The sequence below is a fragment of the Nothobranchius furzeri genome, chromosome 2 (assembly GCF_043380555.1).
Source record: "Nothobranchius furzeri strain GRZ-AD chromosome 2, NfurGRZ-RIMD1, whole genome shotgun sequence".
Lineage (NCBI taxonomy): Eukaryota > Metazoa > Chordata > Actinopteri > Cyprinodontiformes > Nothobranchiidae > Nothobranchius > Nothobranchius furzeri.
Genome location: NC_091742.1, coordinates 53,861,378 through 53,876,319, shown reverse-complemented (window position 1 = coordinate 53,876,319; position 14,942 = coordinate 53,861,378). Strand labels below are relative to the sequence as shown.

Here is a 14,942-nt window from a genome sequence, read left to right as displayed (position 1 = left end):
GCGAGTGCGTAACAGCACCCTCTGCTGGCTCAAAAGACAAGGACAAAAGCTTACAGCACCTGGTATTCCCAGGCGGTCTCCCATCCAAGTACTAACCAGGCCCGACCCTGCTTAGCTTCCGAGATCAGACGAGATCGGGCGTGTTCAGGGTGGTATGGCCGTAAGCGAAGGCTTGTCTTTCCGTCCTCCGTTTTATGGGTGCAGAGACAGTTGTGCCCTTGGCTGCCATTGAATGGAATGCTGCAATTTGAGGCCTTTCCAGTAAACCGCCCTCATCCCCAGTTTGAGCTGTGTCTGGCCGGGCTCCGTGGGCGAAAGCGGAGAGGGGAGCTTGTGTAGTGACACAGTAGAATAGGTTCATGCGCTTTAATCCAAATTTGTTCACATCGCAGACGTCAGAAAGTACAAACGATATTATTTAACATTTGGATGTACAAAAAGGCCACCTTCACCTCAGTTGAGGGAAGTACCTCGTTTTTCCTTTGTCCCTCCTATGAGTGGTGGGCCCATGGAAAGTGGGACCCACGCCCCCCTGTTCGGGCTGCGTCTGGCCGGGCTCTGTGGGTGAAATCCTTGCAAACAGGTGCCGGCCGGCTGGCGCCCGATTTTTCTTAGTTTGTGAGTTCAGCTTTTCTTGTGTTTGGCAGCAATAAATTGCAATGTGTTTCTCCAACAACCTATTTGGGTCTTTGTGGAAAAGACCTATTGGTGCATTTTGATGCAATTCCAGTAAAAGGCCCACATTTCTTTTAGCTGGTAGCGTAGCGGCAAAGACTTGCGACGTGCCATCATGGCCGCAGGCTGCAGAGCCTTGCTCCGGAACGAAATCTTAATGACAATCTTTAGTTAGATCCCTGAATTGCAAGTAAGTCACAGATAGATGAGTTGGATTTTCTCTATTGCAACTTGGGAAGTAAAATGTGAACGTATTGAAGAAGAAACGCTCTTTTAAAACCTGATTGCCCCAGGGAATGGGCTTTTTGACATTTCTGTGTTAACCCTTTGATGCATGAATTATGAAATCTTCAACCATGATTTTTTTTAACAATTTTTTGATTCATCTTTAGGTGTGAAAGAAACAAATTTCAACAAATATTTTTTGTAAAAATGTATAATTTACAAATAATTTATTACATGTCCACCTCAGTGAACAGCGTGCAATCTGAACATGAAATATGTTGGCTTGGCTTACCAAAGTCCAAATGGAGGTGCTCAAATGCAATAAAGTCTTCAACAGCTGTGCTTAATAGCAAAAATAAATAAATAACAATTTTGAGTACCTGTCCACTTGAGTGACTATTATGCATGAAAGGGTTAAGGAAAAGTGCAATATGCTGTTGTAACTGTTTGAGGTCTGTAAGGTGTTGTTCCTCAGAAGGGCGAGTGCGTAACAGCACCCTCTGCTGGCTCAAAAGACAAGGACAAAAGCTTACAGCACCTGGTATTCCCAGGCGGTCTCCCATCCAAGTACTAACCAGGCCCGACCCTGCTTAGCTTCCGAGATCAGACGAGATCGGGCGTGTTCAGGGTGGTATGGCCGAAAGCGAAGGCTTGACCTTCCGTCCTCCGTTTTATGGGTGCAGAGACAGTTGTGCCCTTGGCTGCCATTGAATGGAATGCTGCAATTTGAGGCCTTTCCAGTAAACCGCCCTCATCCCCAGTTTGAGCTGTGTCTGGCCGGGCTCCGTGGGCGAAAGCGGAGAGGGGAGCTTGTGTAGTGACACAGTAGAATAGGTTCATGCGCTTTAATCCAAATTTGTTCACATCGCAGACGTCAGAAAGTACAAACGATATTATTTAACATTTGGATGTACAAAAAGTCCACCTTCACCTCAGTTGAGAGAAGTACCTCGTTTTTCCTTTGTCCCTCCTATGAGTGGTGGGCCCATGGAAAGTGGGACCCACGCCCCCCTGTTCGGGCTGCGTCTGGCCGGGCTCTGTGGGTGAAATCCTTGCAAACAGGTGCCGGCCGGCTGGCGCCCGATTTTTCTTAGTTTGTGAGTTCAGCTTTTCTTGTGTTTGGCAGCAATAAATTGCAATGTGTTTCTCCAACAACCTATTTGGGTCTTTGTGGAAAAGACCTATTGGTGCATTTTGATGCCATTCCAGTAAAAGGCCCACATTTCTTTTAGCTGGTAGCGTAGCGGCAAAGACTTGCGACGTGCCATCATGGCCGCAGGCTGCAGAGCCTTGCTCCGGAACGAAATCTTAATGACAATCTTTAGTTAGATCCCTGAATTGCAAGTAAGTCACAGATAGATGAGTTGGATTTTCTCTATTGCAACTTGGGAAGTAAAATGTGAACGTATTGAAGAAGAAACGCTCTTTTAAAACCTGATTGCCCCAGGGAATGGGCTTTTTGACATTTCTGTGTTAACCCTTTGATGCATGAATTATGAAATCTTCAACCATGATTTTTTTAAACAATTTTTTGATTCATCTTTAGGTGTGAATGAAACAAATTTCAACAAATATTTTTTGTAAAAATGTATAATTTACAAATAATTTATTACATGTCCACCTCAGTGAACAGCGTGCAATCTGAACATGAAATATGTTGGCTTGGCTTACCAAAGTCCAAATGGAGGTGCTCAAATGCAATAAAGTCTTCAACAGCTGTGCTTAATAGCAAAAATAAATAAATAACAATTTTGAGTACCTGTCCACTTGAGTGACTATTATGCATGAAAGGGATAAGGAAAAGTGCAATATGCTGTTGTAACTGTTTGAGGTCTGTAAGGTGTTGTTCCTCAGAAGGGCGAGTGCGTAACAGCACCCTCTGCTGGCTCAAAAGACAAGGACAAAAGCTTACAGCACCTGGTATTCCCAGGCGGTCTCCCATCCAAGTACTAACCAGGCCCGACCCTGCTTAGCTTCCGAGATCAGACGAGATCGGGCGTGTTCAGGGTGGTATGGCCGTAAGCGAAGGCTTGTCCTTCCGTCCTCCGTTTTATGGGTGCAGAGACAGTTGTGCCCTTGGCTGCCATTGAATGGAATGCTGCAATTTGAGGCCTTTCCAGTAAACCGCCCTCATCCCCAGTTTGAGCTGTGTCTGGCTGGGCTCCGTGGGCGAAAGCGGAGAGGGGAGCTTGTGTAGTGACACAGTAGAATAGGTTCATGCGCTTTAATCCAAATTTGTTCACATCGCAGATGTCAGAAAGTACAAACGATATTATTTAACATTTGGATGTACAAAAAGGCCACCTTCACCTCAGTTGAGAGAAGTACCTCGTTTTTCCTTTGTCCCTCCTATGAGTGGTGGGCCCATGGAAAGTGGGACCCACGCCCCCCTGTTCGGGCTGCGTCTGGCCGGGCTCTGTGGGTGAAATCCTTGCAAACAGGTGCCGGCCGGCTGGCGCCCGATTTTTCTTAGTTTGTGAGTTCAGCTTTTCTTGTGTTTGGCAGCAATAAATTGCAATGTGTTTCTCCAACAACCTATTTGGGTCTTTGTGGAAAAGACCTATTGGTGCATTTTGATGCCATTCCAGTAAAAGGCCCACATTTCTTTTAGCTGGTAGCGTAGCGGCAAAGACTTGCGACGTGCCATCATGGCCGCAGGCTGCAGAGCCTTGCTCCGGAACGAAATCTTAATGACAATCTTTAGTTAGATCCCTGAATTGCAAGTAAGTCACAGATAGATGAGTTGGATTTTCTCTATTGCAACTTGGGAAGTAAAATGTGAACGTATTGAAGAAGAAACGCTCTTTTAAAACCTGATTGCCCCAGGGAATGGGCTTTTTGACATTTCTGTGTTAACCCTTTGATGCATGAATTATGAAATCTTCAACCATGATTTTTTTTAACAATTTTTTGATTCATCTTTAGGTGTGAATGAAACAAATTTCAACAAATATTTTTTGTAAAAATGTATAATTTACAAATAATTTATTACATGTCCACCTCAGTGAACAGCGTGCAATCTGAACATGAAATATGTTGGCTTGGCTTACCAAAGTCCAAATGGAGGTGCTCAAATGCAATAAAGTCTTCAACAGCTGTGCTTAATAGCAAAAATAAATAAATAACAATTTTGAGTACCTGTCCACTTGAGTGACTATTATGCATGAAAGGGTTAAGGAAAAGTGCAATATGCTGTTGTAACTGTTTGAGGTCTGTAAGGTGTTGTTCCTCAGAAGGGCGAGTGCGTAACAGCACCCTCTGCTGGCTCAAAAGACAAGGACAAAAGCTTACAGCACCTGGTATTCCCAGGCGGTCTCCCATCCAAGTACTAACCAGGCCCGACCCTGCTTAGCTTCCGAAATCAGACAAGATCGGGCGTGTTCAGGGTGGTATGGCCGTAAGCGAAAGCTTGACCTTCCGTCCTCCGTTTTATGGGTGCAGAGACAGTTGTGCCCATGGCTGCCATTGAATGGAATGCTGCAATTTGAGGCCTTTCCAGTAAACCTTTGTTCACATCGCAGACGTCAGAAAGTACAAACGATATTATTTAACATTTGGATGTACAAAAAGGCCACCTTCACCTCAGTTGAGAGAAGTACCTCGTTTTTCCTTTGCCCCTCCTATGAGTGGTGGGCCCATGGAAAGTGGGACCCACGCCCCCCTGTTCGGGCTGCGTCTGGCCGGGCTCTGTGGGTGAAATCCTTGCAAACAGGTGCCGGCCGGCTGGCGCCCGATTTTTCTTAGTTTGTGAGTTCAGCTTTTCTTGTGTTTGGCAGCAATAAATTGCAATGTGTTTCTCCAACAACCTATTTGGGTCTTTGTGGAAAAGACCTATTGGTGCATTTTGATGCCATTCCAGTAAAAGGCCCACATTTCTTTTAGCTGGTAGCGTAGCGGCAAAGACTTGCGACGTGCCATCATGGCCGCAGGCTGCAGAGCCTTGCTCCGGAACGAAATCTTAATGACAATCTTTAGTTAGATCCCTGAATTGCAAGTAAGTCACAGATAGATGAGTTGGATTTTCTCTATTGCAACTTGGGAAGTAAAATGTGAACGTATTGAAGAAGAAACGCTCTTTTAAAACCTGATTGCCCCAGGGAATGGGCTTTTTGACATTTCTGTGTTAACCCTTTGATGCATGAATTATGAAATCTTCAACCATGATTTTTTTTTTAACAATTTTTTGATTCATCTTTAGGTGTGAAAGAAACAAATTTCAACAAATATTTTTTGTAAAAATGTATAATTTACAAATAATTTATTACATGTCCACCTCAGTGAACAGCGTGCAATCTGAACATGAAATATGTTGGCTTGGCTTACCAAAGTCCAAATGGAGGTGCTCAAATGCAATAAAGTCTTCAACAGCTGTGCTTAATAGCAAAAATAAATAAATAACAATTTTGAGTACCTGTCCACTTGAGTGACTATTATGCATGAAAGGGTTAAGGAAAAGTGCAATATGCTGTTGTAACTGTTTGAGGTCTGTAAGGTGTTGTTCCTCAGAAGGGCGAGTGCGTAACAGCACCCTCTGCTGGCTCAAAAGACAAGGACAAAAGCTTACAGCACCTGGTATTCCCAGGCGGTCTCCCATCCAAGTACTAACCAGGCCCGACCCTGCTTAGCTTCCGAGATCAGACGAGATCGGGCGTGTTCAGGGTGGTATGGCCGTAAGCGAAGGCTTGTCCTTCCGTCCTCCGTTTTATGGGTGCAGAGACAGTTGTGCCCTTAGCTGCCATTGAATGGAATGCTGCAATTTGAGGCCTTTCCAGTAAACCGCCCTCATCCCCAGTTTGAGCTGTGTCTGGCTGGGCTCCGTGGGCGAAAGCGGAGAGGGGAGCTTGTGTAGTGACACAGTAGAATAGGTTCATGCGCTTTAATCCAAATTTGTTCACATCGCAGATGTCAGAAAGTACAAACGATATTATTTAACATTTGGATGTACAAAAAGGCCACCTTCACCTCAGTTGAGAGAAGTACCTCGTTTTTCCTTTGTCCCTCCTATGAGTGGTGGGCCCATGGAAAGTGGGACCCACGCCCCCCTGTTCGGGCTGCGTCTGGCCGGGCTCTGTGGGTGAAATCCTTGCAAACAGGTGCCGGCCGGCTGGCGCCCGATTTTTCTTAGTTTGTGAGTTCAGCTTTTCTTGTGTTTGGCAGCAATAAATTGCAATGTGTTTCTCCAACAACCTATTTGGGTCTTTGTGGAAAAGACCTATTGGTGCATTTTGATGCCATTCCAGTAAAAGGCCCACATTTCTTTTAGCTGGTAGCGTAGCGGCAAAGACTTGCGACGTGCCATCATGGCCGCAGGCTGCAGAGCCTTGCTCCGGAACGAAATCTTAATGACAATCTTTAGTTAGATCCCTGAATTGCAAGTAAGTCACAGATAGATGAGTTGGATTTTCTCTATTGCAACTTGGGAAGTAAAATGTGAACGTATTGAAGAAGAAACGCTCTTTTAAAACCTGATTGCCCCAGGGAATGGGCTTTTTGACATTTCTGTGTTAAACCTTTGATGCATGAATTATGAAATCTTCAACCATGATTTTTTTTAACAATTTTTTGATTCATCTTTAGGTGTGAATGAAACAAATTTCAACAAATATTTTTTGTAAAAATGTATAATTTACAAATAATTTATTACATGTCCACCTCAGTGAACAGCGTGCAATCTGAACATGAAATATGTTGGCTTGGCTTACCAAAGTCCAAATGGAGGTGCTCAAATGCAATAAAGTCTTCAACAGCTGTGCTTAATAGCAAAAATAAATAAATAACAATTTTGAGTACCTGTCCACTTGAGTGACTATTATGCATGAAAGGGTTAAGGAAAAGTGCAATATGCTGTTGTAACTGTTTGAGGTCTGTAAGGTGTTGTTCCTCAGAAGGGCGAGTGCGTAACAGCACCCTCTGCTGGCTCAAAAGACAAGGACAAAAGCTTACAGCACCTGGTATTCCCAGGCGGTCTCCCATCCAAGTACTAACCAGGCCCGACCCTGCTTAGCTTCCGAGATCAGACAAGATCGGGCGTGTTCAGGGTGGTATGGCCGTAAGCGAAAGCTTGTCCTTCCGTCCTCCGTTTTATGGGTGCAGAGACAGTTGTGCCCATGGCTGCCATTGAATGGAATGCTGCAATTTGAGGCCTTTCCAGTAAACCTTTGTTCACATCGCAGACGTCAGAAAGTACAAACGATATTATTTAACATTTGGATGTACAAAAAGGCCACCTTCACCTCAGTTGAGAGAAGTACCTCGTTTTTCCTTTGCCCCTCCTATGAGTGGTGGGCCCATGGAAAGTGGGACCCACGCCCCCCTGTTCGGGCTGCGTCTGGCCGGGCTCTGTGGGTGAAATCCTTGCAAACAGGTGCCGGCCGGCTGGCGCCCGATTTTTCTTAGTTTGTGAGTTCAGCTTTTCTTGTGTTTGGCAGCAATAAATTGCAATGTGTTTCTCCAACAACCTATTTGGGTCTTTGTGGAAAAGACCTATTGGTGCATTTTGATGCCATTCCAGTAAAAGGCCCACATTTCTTTTAGCTGGTAGCGTAGCGGCAAAGACTTGCGACGTGCCATCATGGCCGCAGGCTGCAGAGCCTTGCTCCGGAACGAAATCTTAATGACAATCTTTAGTTAGATCCCTGAATTGCAAGTAAGTCACAGATAGATGAGTTGGATTTTCTCTATTGCAACTTGGGAAGTAAAATGTGAACGTAATGAAGAAGAAATGCTCTTTTAAAACCTGATTGCCCCAGGGAATGGGCTTTTTGACATTTCTGTGTTAACCCTTTGATGCATGAATTATGAAATCTTCAACCATGATTTTTTTAACAATTTTTTGATTCATCTTTAGGTGAGAATGAAACAAATTTCAACAAATATTTTTTGTAAAAATGTATAATTTACAAATAATTTATTACATGTCCACCTCAGTGAACAGCGTGCAATCTGAACATGAAATATGTTGGCTTGGCTTACCAAAGTCCAAATGGAGGTGCTCAAATGCAATAAAGTCTTCAACAGCTGTGCTTAATAGCAAAAATAAATAAATAACAATTTTGAGTACCTGTCCACTTGAGTGACTATTATGCATGAAAGGGTTAAGGAAAAGTGCAATATGCTGTTGTAACTGTTTGAGGTCTGTAAGGTGTTGTTCCTCAGAAGGGCGAGTGCGTAACAGCACCCTCTGCTGGCTCAAAAGACAAGGACAAAAGCTTACAGCACCTGGTATTCCCAGGCGGTCTCCCATCCAAGTACTAACCAGGCCCGACCCTGCTTAGCTTCCGAGATCAGACGAGATCAGGCGTGTTCAGGGTGGTATGGCCGTAAGCGAAGGCTTGTCCTTCCGTCCTCCGTTTTATGGGTGCAGAGACAGTTGTGCCCTTGGCTGCCATTGAATGGAATGCTGCAATTTGAGGCCTTTCCAGTAAACCGCCCTCATCCCCAGTTTGAGCTGTGTCTGGCCGGGCTCCGTGGGCGAAAGCGGAGAGGGGAGCTTGTGTAGTGACACAGTAGAATAGGTTCATGCGCTTTAATCCAAATTTGTTCACATCGCAGACGTCAGAAAGTACAAACGATATTATTTAACATTTGGATGTACAAAAAGGCCACCTTCACCTCAGTTGAGAGAAGTACCTCGTTTTTCCTTTGTCCCTCCTATGAGTGGTGGGCCCATGGAAAGTGGGACCCACGCCCCCCTGTTCGGGCTGCGTCTGGCCGGGCTCTGTGGGTGAAATCCTTGCAAACAGGTGCCGGCCGGCTGGCGCCCGATTTTTCTTAGTTTGTGAGTTCAGCTTTTCTTGTGTTTGGCAGCAATAAATTGCAATGTGTTTCTCCAACAACCTATTTGGGTCTTTGTGGAAAAGACCTATTGGTGCATTTTGATGCCATTCCAGTAAAAGGCCCACATTTCTTTTAGCTGGTAGCGTAGCGGCAAAGACTTGCGACGTGCCATCATGGCCGCAGGCTGCAGAGCCTTGCTCCGGAACGAAATCTTAATGACAATCTTTAGTTAGATCCCTGAATTGCAAGTAAGTCACAGATAGATGAGTTGGATTTTCTCTATTGCAACTTGGGAAGTAAAATGTGAACGTATTGAAGAAGAAACGCTCTTTTAAAACCTGATTGCCCCAGGGAATGGGCTTTTTGACATTTCTGTGTTAACCCTTTGATGCATGAATTATGAAATCTTCAACCATGATTTTTTTTTAACAATTTTTTGATTCATATTTAGGTGTGAATGAAACAAATTTCAACAAATATTTTTTGTAAAAATGTATAATTTACAAATAATTTATTACATGTCCACCTCAGTGAACAGCGTGCAATCTGAACATGAAATATGTTGGCTTGGCTTACCAAAGTCCAAATGGAGGTGCTCAAATGCAATAAAGTCTTCAACAGCTGTGCTTAATAGCAAAAATAAATAAATAACAATTTTGAGTACCTGTCCACTTGAGTGACTATTATGCATGAAAGGGTTAAGGAAAAGTGCAATATGCTGTTGTAACTGTTTGAGGTCTGTAAGGTGTTGTTCCTCAGAAGGGCGAGTGCGTAACAGCACCCTCTGCTGGCTCAAAAGACAAGGACAAAAGCTTACAGCACCTGGTATTCCCAGGCGGTCTCCCATCCAAGTACTAACCAGGCCCGACCCTGCTTAGCTTCCGAGATCAGACGAGATCGGGCGTGTTCAGGGTGGTATGGCCGTAAGCGAAGGCTTGTCCGTCCGTCCTCCGTTTTATGGGTGCAGAGACAGTTGTGCCCTTGGCTGCCATTGAATGGAATGCTGCAATTTGAGGCCTTTCCAGTAAACCGCCCTCATCCCCAGTTTGAGCTGTGTCTGGCCGGGCTCCGTGGGCGAAAGCGGAGAGGGGAGCTTGTGTAGTGACACAGTAGAATAGGTTCATGCGCTTTAATCCAAATTTGTTCACATCGCAGATGTCAGAAAGTACAAACGATATTATTTAACATTTGGATGTACAAAAAGGCCACCTTCACCTCAGTTGAGAGAAGTACCTCGTTTTTCCTTTGTCCCTCCTATGAGTGGTGGGCCCATGGAAAGTGGGACCCACGCCCCCCTGTTCGGGCTGCGTCTGGCCGGGCTCTGTGGGTGAAATCCTTGCAAACAGGTGCCGGCCGACTGGCGCCCGATTTTTCTTAGTTTGTGAGTTCAGCTTTTCTTGTGTTTGGCAGCAATAAATTGCAATGTGTTTCTCCAACAACCTATTTGGGTCTTTGTGGAAAAGACCTATTGGTGCATTTTGATGCCATTCCAGTAAAAGGCCCACATTTCTTTTAGCTGGTAGCATAGCGGCAAAGACTTGCGACGTGCCATCATGGCCGCAGGCTGCAGAGCCTTGCTCCGGAACGAAATCTTAATGACAATCTTTAGTTAGATCCCTGAATTGCAAGTAAGTCACAGATAGATGAGTTGGATTTTCTCTATTGCAACTTGGGAAGTAAAATGTGAACGTATTGAAGAAGAAACGCTCTTTTAAAACCTGATTGCCCCAGGGAATGGGCTTTTTGACATTTCTGTGTTAACCCTTTGATGCATGAATTATGAAATCTTCAACCATGATTTTTTTTAACAATTTTTTGATTCATCTTTAGGTGTGAATGAAACAAATTTCAACAAATATTTTTTGTAAAAATGTATAATTTACAAATAATTTATTACATGTCCACCTCAGTGAACAGCGTGCAATCTGAACATGAAATATGTTGGCTTGGCTTACCAAAGTCCAAATGGAGGTGCTCAAATGCAATAAAGTCTTCAACAGCTGTGCTTAATAGCAAAAATAAATAAATAACAATTTTGAGTACCTGTCCACTTGAGTGACTATTATGCATGAAAGGGTTAAGGAAAAGTGCAATATGCTGTTGTAAATGTTTGAGGTCTGTAAGGTGTTGTTCCTCAGAAGAGCGAGTGCGTAACAGCACCCTCTGCTGGCTCAAAAGACAAGGACAAAAGCTTACAGCACCTGGTATTCCCAGGCGGTCTCCCATCCAAGTACTAACCAGGCCCGACCCTGCTTAGCTTCCGAGATCAGACGAGATCGGGCGTGTTCAGGGTGGTATGGCCGTAAGCGAAGGCTTGTCTTTCCGTCCTCCGTTTTATGGGTGCAGAGACAGTTGTGCCCTTGGCTGCCATTGAATGGAATGCTGCAATTTGAGGCCTTTCCAGTAAACCGCCCTCATCCCCAGTTTGAGCTGTGTCTGGCCGGGCTCCGTGGGCGAAAGCGGAGAGGGGAGCTTGTGTAGTGACACAGTAGAATAGGTTCATGCGCTTTAATCCAAATTTGTTCACATCGCAGACGTCAGAAAGTACAAACGATATTATTTAACATTTGGATGTACAAAAAGGCCACCTTCACCTCAGTTGAGGGAAGTACCTCGTTTTTCCTTTGTCCCTCCTATGAGTGGTGGGCCCATGGAAAGTGGGACCCACGCCCCCCTGTTCGGGCTGCGTCTGGCCGGGCTCTGTGGGTGAAATCCTTGCAAACAGGTGCCGGCCGGCTGGCGCCCGATTTTTCTTAGTTTGTGAGTTCAGCTTTTCTTGTGTTTGGCAGCAATAAATTGCAATGTGTTTCTCCAACAACCTATTTGGGTCTTTGTGGAAAAGACCTATTGGTGCATTTTGATGCAATTCCAGTAAAAGGCCCACATTTCTTTTAGCTGGTAGCGTAGCGGCAAAGACTTGCGACGTGCCATCATGGCCGCAGGCTGCAGAGCCTTGCTCCGGAACGAAATCTTAATGACAATCTTTAGTTAGATCCCTGAATTGCAAGTAAGTCACAGATAGATGAGTTGGATTTTCTCTATTGCAACTTGGGAAGTAAAATGTGAACGTATTGAAGAAGAAACGCTCTTTTAAAACCTGATTGCCCCAGGGAATGGGCTTTTTGACATTTCTGTGTTAACCCTTTGATGCATGAATTATGAAATCTTCAACCATGATTTTTTTTTAACAATTTTTTGATTCATCTTTAGGTGTGAAAGAAACAAATTTCAACAAATATTTTTTGTAAAAATGTATAATTTACAAATAATTTATTACATGTCCACCTCAGTGAACAGCGTGCAATCTGAACATGAAATATGTTGGCTTGGCTTACCAAAGTCCAAATGGAGGTGCTCAAATGCAATAAAGTCTTCAACAGCTGTGCTTAATAGCAAAAATAAATAAATAACAATTTTGAGTACCTGTCCACTTGAGTGACTATTATGCATGAAAGGGTTAAGGAAAAGTGCAATATGCTGTTGTAACTGTTTGAGGTCTGTAAGGTGTTGTTCCTCAGAAGGGCGAGTGCGTAACAGCACCCTCTGCTGGCTCAAAAGACAAGGACAAAAGCTTACAGCACCTGGTATTCCCAGGCGGTCTCCCATCCAAGTACTAACCAGGCCCGACCCTGCTTAGCTTCCGAGATCAGACGAGATCGGGCGTGTTCAGGGTGGTATGGCCGTAAGCGAAGGCTTGACCTTCCGTCCTCCGTTTTATGGGTGCAGAGACAGTTGTGCCCTTGGCTGCCATTGAATGGAATGCTGCAATTTGAGGCCTTTCCAGTAAACCGCCCTCATCCCCAGTTTGAGCTGTGTCTGGCCGGGCTCCGTGGGCGAAAGCGGAGAGGGGAGCTTGTGTAGTGACACAGTAGAATAGGTTCATGCGCTTTAATCCAAATTTGTTCACATCGCAGACGTCAGAAAGTACAAACGATATTATTTAACATTTGGATGTACAAAAAGTCCACCTTCACCTCAGTTGAGAGAAGTACCTCGTTTTTCCTTTGTCCCTCCTATGAGTGGTGGGCCCATGGAAAGTGGGACCCACGCCCCCCTGTTCGGGCTGCGTCTGGCCGGGCTCTGTGGGTGAAATCCTTGCAAACAGGTGCCGGCCGGCTGGCGCCCGATTTTTCTTAGTTTGTGAGTTCAGCTTTTCTTGTGTTTGGCAGCAATAAATTGCAATGTGTTTCTCCAACAACCTATTTGGGTCTTTGTGGAAAAGACCTATTGGTGCATTTTGATGCCATTCCAGTAAAAGGCCCACATTTCTTTTAGCTGGTAGCGTAGCGGCAAAGACTTGCGACGTGCCATCATGGCCGCAGGCTGCAGAGCCTTGCTCCGGAACGAAATCTTAATGACAATCTTTAGTTAGATCCCTGAATTGCAAGTAAGTCACAGATAGATGAGTTGGATTTTCTCTATTGCAACTTGGGAAGTAAAATGTGAACGTATTGAAGAAGAAACGCTCTTTTAAAACCTGATTGCCCCAGGGAATGGGCTTTTTGACATTTCTGTGTTAACCCTTTGATGCATGAATTATGAAATCTTCAACCATGATTTTTTTTTAACAATTTTTTGATTCATCTTTAGGTGTGAATGAAACAAATTTCAACAAATATTTTTTGTAAAAATGTATAATTTACAAATAATTTATTACATGTCCACCTCAGTGAACAGTGTGCAATCTGAACATGAAATATGTTGGCTTGGCTTACCAAAGTCCAAATGGAGGTGCTCAAATGCAATAAAGTCTTCAACAGCTGTGCTTAATAGCAAAAATAAATAAATAACAATTTTGAGTACCTGTCCACTTGAGTGACTATTATGCATGAAAGGGTTAAGGAAAAGTGCAATATGCTGTTGTAACTGTTTGAGGTCTGTAAGGTGTTGTTCCTCAGAAGGGCGAGTGCGTAACAGCACCCTCTGCTGGCTCAAAAGACAAGGACAAAAGCTTACAGCACCTGGTATTCCCAGGCGGTCTCCCATCCAAGTACTAACCAGGCCCGACCCTGCTTAGCTTCCGAGATCAGACGAGATCGGGCGTGTTCAGGGTGGTATGGCCGTAAGCGAAGGCTTGAACTTCCGTCCTCCGTTTTATGGGTGCAGAGACAGTTGTGCCCTTGGCTGCCATTGAATGGAATGCTGCAATTTGAGGCCTTTCCAGTAAACCGCCCTCATCCCCAGTTTGAGCTGTGTCTGGCCGGGCTCCGTGGGCGAAAGCGGAGAGGGGAGCTTGTGTAGTGACACAGTAGAATAGGTTCATGCGCTTTAATCCAAATTTGTTCACATCACAGACGTGAGAAAGTACAAACGATATTATTTAACATTTGGATGTACAAAAAGTCCACCTTCACCTCAGTTGAGAGAAGTACCTCGTTTTTCCTTTGTCCCTCCTATGAGTGGTGGGCCCATGGAAAGTGGGACCCACGCCCCCCTGTTCGGGCTGCGTCTGGCCGGGCTCTGTGGGTGAAATCCTTGCAAACAGGTGCCGGCCGGCTGGCGCCCGATTTTTCTTAGTTTGTGAGTTCAGCTTTTCTTGTGTTTGGCAGCAATAAATTGCAATGTGTTTCTCCAACAACCTATTTGGGTCTTTGTGGAAAAGACCTATTGGTGCATTTTGATGCCATTCCAGTAAAAGGCCCACATTTCTTTTAGCTGGTAGCGTAGCGGCAAAGACTTGCGACGTGCCATCATGGCCGCAGGCTGCAGAGCCTTGCTCCGGAACGAAATCTTAATGACAATCTTTAGTTAGATCCCTGAATTGCAAGTAAGTCACAGATAGATGAGTTGGATTTTCTCTATTGCAACTTGGGAAGTAAAATGTGAACGTATTGAAGAAGAAACCCTCTTTTAAAACCTGATTGCCCCAGGGAATGGGCTTTTTGACATTTCTGTGTTAACCCTTTGATGCATGAATTATGAAATCTTCAACCATGATTTTTTTTAACAATTTTTTGATTCATCTTTAGGTGTGAATGAAACAAATTTCAACAAATATTTTTTGTAAAAATGTATAATTTACAAATAATTTATTACATGTCCACCTCAGTGAACAGCGTGCAATCTGAACATGAAATATGTTGGCTTGGCTTACCAAAGTCCAAATGGAGGTGCTCAAATGCAATAAAGTCTTCAACAGCTGTGCTTAATAGCAAAAATAAATAAATAACAATTTTGAGTACCTGTCCACTTGAGTGACTATTATGCATGAAAGGGTTAAGGAAAAGTGCAATATGCTGTTGTAACTGTTTGAGGTCTGTAAGGTG

At 44.3% G+C, this 14,942-nt stretch overlaps 11 non-coding genes across 11 annotated transcripts; all 11 read right to left on the bottom strand.

Moving 5' to 3' along the window:
- Positions 1–47: 47 nt before the first annotated feature.
- LOC139067077 (5S ribosomal RNA) lies at positions 48–166 on the bottom strand. The gene has a single exon (XR_011519624.1). It is a non-coding gene; the product is annotated as a 5S ribosomal RNA (ribosomal RNA).
- A 1,260-nt stretch (positions 167–1,426) lies between these two features.
- On the bottom strand, positions 1,427–1,545 carry LOC139068184 (5S ribosomal RNA). The gene has a single exon (XR_011519783.1). It is a non-coding gene; the product is annotated as a 5S ribosomal RNA (ribosomal RNA).
- A 1,260-nt stretch (positions 1,546–2,805) lies between these two features.
- LOC139067066 (5S ribosomal RNA) lies at positions 2,806–2,924 on the bottom strand. The gene has a single exon (XR_011519623.1). It is a non-coding gene; the product is annotated as a 5S ribosomal RNA (ribosomal RNA).
- Positions 2,925–4,184: 1,260 nt separating this feature from the next.
- On the bottom strand, positions 4,185–4,303 carry LOC139068292 (5S ribosomal RNA). The gene has a single exon (XR_011519891.1). It is a non-coding gene; the product is annotated as a 5S ribosomal RNA (ribosomal RNA).
- A 1,154-nt stretch (positions 4,304–5,457) lies between these two features.
- LOC139067057 (5S ribosomal RNA) lies at positions 5,458–5,576 on the bottom strand. The gene has a single exon (XR_011519622.1). It is a non-coding gene; the product is annotated as a 5S ribosomal RNA (ribosomal RNA).
- A 1,260-nt stretch (positions 5,577–6,836) lies between these two features.
- Positions 6,837–6,955, bottom strand: LOC139068218 (5S ribosomal RNA). Its single transcript, XR_011519817.1, has one exon. It is a non-coding gene; the product is annotated as a 5S ribosomal RNA (ribosomal RNA).
- Positions 6,956–8,106: 1,151 nt separating this feature from the next.
- On the bottom strand, positions 8,107–8,225 carry LOC139068144 (5S ribosomal RNA). Its single transcript, XR_011519743.1, has one exon. It is a non-coding gene; the product is annotated as a 5S ribosomal RNA (ribosomal RNA).
- Positions 8,226–9,486: 1,261 nt separating this feature from the next.
- On the bottom strand, positions 9,487–9,605 carry LOC139067046 (5S ribosomal RNA). The gene has a single exon (XR_011519621.1). It is a non-coding gene; the product is annotated as a 5S ribosomal RNA (ribosomal RNA).
- A 1,260-nt stretch (positions 9,606–10,865) lies between these two features.
- On the bottom strand, positions 10,866–10,984 carry LOC139067035 (5S ribosomal RNA). Its single transcript, XR_011519620.1, has one exon. It is a non-coding gene; the product is annotated as a 5S ribosomal RNA (ribosomal RNA).
- A 1,261-nt stretch (positions 10,985–12,245) lies between these two features.
- Positions 12,246–12,364, bottom strand: LOC139067024 (5S ribosomal RNA). Its single transcript, XR_011519619.1, has one exon. It is a non-coding gene; the product is annotated as a 5S ribosomal RNA (ribosomal RNA).
- Positions 12,365–13,625: 1,261 nt separating this feature from the next.
- Positions 13,626–13,744, bottom strand: LOC139067015 (5S ribosomal RNA). The gene has a single exon (XR_011519618.1). It is a non-coding gene; the product is annotated as a 5S ribosomal RNA (ribosomal RNA).
- Between the last annotated feature and the right edge of the window lie 1,198 nt (positions 13,745–14,942).